This window comes from Pinus tabuliformis, chromosome 9 (assembly GCF_031772625.1).
Source record: "Pinus tabuliformis cultivar Carrire ecotype Pingquan chromosome 9, CPIR1, whole genome shotgun sequence".
NCBI lineage: Eukaryota > Viridiplantae > Streptophyta > Pinopsida > Pinales > Pinaceae > Pinus > Pinus tabuliformis.
Window position 1 is genome coordinate 432,434,490 of NC_142307.1, and position 5,971 is coordinate 432,440,460.

At 36.2% G+C, this 5,971-nt stretch overlaps 1 pseudogene; it reads right to left on the reverse strand.

Moving 5' to 3' along the window:
* Positions 1-3,077: 3,077 nt before the first annotated feature.
* LOC149149015 (putative acyl-activating enzyme 6 pseudogene) lies at positions 3,078-4,362 on the reverse strand (annotated as a pseudogene).
* Positions 4,363-5,971: the final 1,609 nt, after the last annotated feature.

Genomic DNA, 5,971 nt, shown 5'->3' on the forward strand with positions numbered 1-5,971 from the left:
TGTGCCGAAAGGATTTAAGCCTTACACCAACAAATAATGCAACTCCACCCAAGGGCTGAAGTACCTGCTACAACAGAAAACACAAATCTTCTGATTATTTGGTGATGGGTGTATAGCAATTAGAGCGAGAATTCCGCTACACAGACTTTACATGACCAAGGTGGATTCCGCTACACAGACTTTACATGACCAAGGTGGCCGAACGTTGAATTCTCAATTCCAATTCAAAACAACTAAAATCGCAGTGAAAGAAAAAGTCTTCTTAAGGGGGTGGTGGTGAGATGGAGATGGCAACTCCTATTTCTACCACTATAGCATTATAAATGCACTCTTAAAAGATCTTAAGTACAGTGTTGGGAAACGGGTTCTGACATGGGCTTTGGCGGTCAGCCCTGTGCATCATTTTTCCGGCTAACGAATTCCGATTCCCCATTCATCAACCATGGCTTATGTCGATGCCACATGATCCACCATACACATGACAATGTCGAAACCACAGTATGCGTTGACAGTACGCCATGAGTTTGGAGGTTATGGCATGGAGCATACATGAGGTTGTGGGCGGGCGAATAAAATTCAAATTTGAAATAGCATGCCATGCCTTTGGAGGTTATGGCATATATGAGGTTATGCGCTGGCGAATAAAGCTCAAATTTGAAATCGCCAGAATTATGTGCGCCAAGGACAGGCCTCCACATCTTTCTTTTCTGGATCACATCAATATTTTCCTCTCACAACAATCCACTCACCCATCTCCTCCCCCTCTTCCTGCTGCAGAGATTACGGTCGGCCATTGATGATTCATGGTTTGTTCAGTTCAGAGACAACCAATTTCTTCATTGCAGAGACTGTTCTGATAATCAGATTCAATACAAAGTGTTTGATGTCACTCTGTTTTCCTGTAATAGGCAAGCTATTGGTAAGTAGTTAACATTTTTTGTTTGCTATACAGTTACAAGATGAGACAATGGGCAATGCCATTGTCGAATGGCTGAAATTTCTTTATGTTCATAATTTGTTACAGGGTTTTGTGCGCTGGCCGAAGGGTCTATGTTCCTTTCTTCTATAAAACTCTCTCAATCGAAATCTTTTCTATGGCTCTGTCAATTCTGGACTTGGGATGATGATTTGGGTCGTTTTATGGCTCTGTCAATTCTGGACTTGGGATGATGATTGGGTCGTTTTATTTTTTAATTATTTTTGATAAGGGATGATAATAATTTTATATTTCTTGTTTTAATTGACATTAATCTCTGATCATTAAATGATCCGATATAGCTATGATTTCCATGAAAAAAATTGGTATACAAACATTAATGTTTGAAAATTCCACAAGTTTAATTCGAATAATTACCGTTTCCAATCTCTAATATACACATAATACCAAAGAAAATGTTCTTCAATCAAACGATACTGAATTCTGCATAATTAAGAGTAGAATCCAACCCGCAACAAATGTTTTTATGTACAGAAGAAGAGCGGTGGAAATTTGCACTTTTTAATTTTCTCCGTTTATATCGAGTTTATTGTTATAATATTTTTTTTACTTCTGTGGTTAAATGGTTTTGAAAGTCAACGAGTATTTTCTTTTTTAACTTATAAAAATTAAAAGTTTATTTAATTTTACTCGAACACGCCATTTACCAAATTATTATAAAATAATTATCATTTAATTTTAATTAGGGATTATTGTTGACTCACTAGAAGGTTGCCATTTACCTATTTATTATAAAATAATTATATTATTGTTGAATCACTTTAAGGTTGGAACGCTCAATATTAGTTTGAAAACCATTGTAAGTTAACTCATTCTTGGGTTTGTATTTTTGTTAGTTATATGAGTGAAATTTGGGGTTGCCTTATATTTAGATAATCACTTTTGTTATTTTATATGGATGTGGAATTTGGGGTTGCAGTACCGCTGTTATTTTATATGGGTGTGAAGTTTGGAGCTGTAGCATATCTAGAAAATCATAGAGAAAGATTGAAATGATCCAAAAGAAATTTATAACTTACAACCTCAAGATTAAAGGAAATACTCCTTATGCTATTCTCTTTATTGAAGCTAGTCTCTCCCCATTGAAAGCATGGTTATATTTAGGTATTTCATGTACAAAAAAAAGTTGTACAACACCAATCTTAATCTTGGGAAATCAGTAAACCAATAATAATCTCAGAACACTTCTTTCACTTCTATTTTATCATAAAAATAAAATATTATTAAAAACCTCATTTAATAACTTTCCTTTTCCTTTTTAAATTCTTCTTTCACTTTTTTCCACCACTATAGCATTATAAATGCACTTTTAAGAGACCTTAAAGACAGTGTTGGGAAACGGGTTCTGACATCGGCTTTGGCTGTCAGCGAGGTGCATCATTTCTCCGGCTAACCAATTCCGATTCCGCGTTCATCAACCATGGCTTATGTCGATGCCACATGATCCACCATACACATGATTATGTCGATACCACAGTATGCGTTGACAGTACGCCATGCGTTTGGAGGTTATGGCATGGAGCATACATGAGGTTGTACGCGGGCGAATAAAATTCAAATTTGAAATCGCATGCCATGCGTTTGGAGGTTATGGCATACATGAGGTTGTGCGCGGGCGAATAAAATTCAAATTTGAAATCGCTATGAAAAACCAACATATATATCAGCAACCTGTTGTAATCCGTTCTGTAATTTACAGTTGCAGTATCGAGTTCGAAATACTTTCACTTTTAGAGATTTTTGAATTACAATGGCGATCCCCGTGCTGGTGTTGCTTCTTTAAGTTTTGGGGAATGTAGATGATTACATGCCAGAGCCAGCGCTGGATAGTAGAGAGCAAGAAGAAGTCTACAAGGTTCTGGAAGCCATCAATTCTGATATTGACTCGAGATGCTTATTTCCTGATAATCTCTGCACTAGTGGACCGCACGGCGTCGTCTGCGATTTGGACGCCCATCACAGTAAGCGGCACATCGTGGAATTGAACCTAGGTTGGGTATTCCATGGCTTTGTCTGTGCTCTTCTCGTCCTTGAAATAACCCTTCATAACACGCGGCCCTCTAATCATAACCTCGCCCAACTACACTCCGTCTCTAGCCACGCTCGCCATGGTATCCGGATCCTTCACGTCCAACTCAGCCAAACCCAGCGACCTAACGCCCTGTATCGCTTTCATTTGAGCCCTCTGGTTCGCTGCAAGTCTGTCCCACTCAGATTTCAAAGCGCATAAAACCACCACTCCTGCGATCTCTATGAGGCCATAGCCATGAGTGACACAGACTCCCAGCTCTTCAATTTTGAGTAGCGCAGCAGCAGCAGCAGGAGCGCCTGCGGTTAAGATCTCCACCTGATGGGGCAAAGGCTCTCTGTCCGATGGATCTACGTTTCAAATCATGGTAAGCACCACAGGCGCCACGCAGGGATGGGTAACCCGGTGGTCGTTGAGAGCTTTATAGATGATGTGGCCGTCGAATTTCCTTATGCAGATATTTGCGCTGCCGAGGGCAGCTATTCCCCATGTGAAACACCAGCAGTTGGCGTGAAATATGGGCAGAGTCCACAGATAAACGGTTGCGACCTCAAACCCCAGGTTAAAAGGGTATCCATAACCATTGTGTAGATGCCCCTGTGGCTGTGAACTACTCCCTTGGGACCAGAGGTTGTGCCCGATGTATAATTCACAACGATACTCTGCCACTCGTCCTTCGGCCACCGTGTCTCGAACTCCGAATCTCCCTCTTGCAATAGCCCTTCGTATGTTGTGAATGCTGTTGTAGTCGTGAAAGTTAATTCCGCGCCATTGACGAGCTCCGGGATGAGTACCAGGGTGGGCTTATGGTCGGTTCCGCGTAGAGCTTCCGTGATGAGAGGCGCGAATTGATAATCAACAAACACAATCTTGGGTTGACAGTGATTGAACTGAGCAGCCATCGTTCGAGCGTCCAGACACGTGTTGACGGTGTTAAGAACGGCCCCTGCCATTGGAACTGCCAAATGCATTTCGTAAATAGCAGGAACGTTGGGAGCCACCACAGACACCTGCAACAAACCACAGCTAAGAGGATCAAGATTTTATCCTATTCTGCTCTGTTGGGTTTCTTGTTAAGGTGAAATAATAAAATTCCCATGGAAATGTTGATTCCAATTTGGATGATTCCAATACTTACAACATCCCCAGGCAAGATATTGTGGGCAGAGAGAGCAGAGGCAAGCCCGCGGCAGCGTTGGTAGGTGTGAGACCATGTATAACAAGTGGAATTGTAGACGATGGAGGTGGAGTCCCCATAGACGATGGCAACTCTCTCTATGAAGCGGATCGGTGACACGGGAGGATGATTCGCAGCACATCGTTTCAATTTCTCCATTCCCTCTTCGTCCTTCTTTCGATTAAAAACAACATTCTGAAATCTACACACCCAACGTTTCAACTTTATAACCAAAACATTAAAAATTACAATATGAAATCCAACTTTAGAACCAAACCATTAAAAACTACAATATAAAATCTGCACACATGTCATGGATCAATACCATTGCTTACAATACCACAAGACTAAAAATTATATCTCATTTTATATGACAAGTGTTTATGTTATTTTTTATTAATTAATCAATTTAATTAAAAAGGAAAAAAATACAACTATTTCAAAGAAAAATCTCAACCTTTGATTTTTGTATGCTATTAAGAATATTCTATTGAGGTTAAATCCCTACTATTTACTAAATAAGTATTGATAATTAAATTAAAATTCAAGAAGTTCTATTCCAGAATATACAACCCTACCAGAAGAATAAAGTATTAGTTTACTAAGTTATAATACAAGTAACCTATTGAGATAAAAAGTATCAAATACGTTACAACTTGAGTTATTCAAATAAATAATATTTATTTTAGGTTATAATGTATTATCTTAATTAAAATTAAAAAAAAAAATGTTTATTTTGGAATAATTAATAATTACTAAGTGAATGGTAGAGATTTATCTCCATAGAATTTTCTAAAATATTTTTATTAGTAGTCACAAACCAAAAGTTGAAATTTTGAGAGATTTATCTCAAAATTAGTTGTCTTTTTTATTAAAATGATTAATTTTAGAAAATGTCATATACATATGTGTGTGTGTGTTATGGTTTCTTTGAGGATGTGGCATTTGTAAGCCATGGTATTGTAAAAATCTTTATTTTTAAGGTAATCTTCATAAATGGAATTGAATTTCCATGCTTAAGAATCTTACTACATGAGAGATGTATCATGAGATATGCTTAGTTTTTTTATGTTTATTAGCTTTTATAAGCCATTTTATTTATATGGCTATGCTAGGAGATATATAATCATAAATGTTTGTTTAAGGTAGAAATTTTCAAATAAAACACTTAATCATAATAATAACAATTATCTAAAGCATTTTGTGTATCTGTCATTTATTTACATATGCACTTTTCACCAAATTTAACAAAATTGAAATCAAATACTTTAGTTAACATTAAGGTAAATTTGATAATTGTGAAAACCTAATTATTATTAAAATGTAAGTTTACAACAATTTCAATTTAGATTTAAATAATGTTTTGTTTCAAATTTAATAGATAATTTATTCAAAAAATATCAAATATTAATTTTAAAATGTTTTAATAAAATTTGTTTATTTATATTATATTTTTAATAAATAAATTTAGGTAAAAGTTTTACTAAATATATTTTTGTTAGTGCTTATTCATGTTAATATCAACAATTTTTTTTAATAAATTATTTTCAATGTGTTAAATAGAGTTATATTAATGTAGATTGTTCTATGGTATGTTGTAAAGGTTTCAAAAAATTTGGCCAATGTTATTGATCCGGATTTAAACAAGAACGCAACAAATTACAGAGATAACCATATACACAAAGATGCAGCGGAAATAATACTTCATTTCATTAATGGAAAATACTGAAATATGCTTACAACCAGAAATGGAAATAAACCAGCTAGG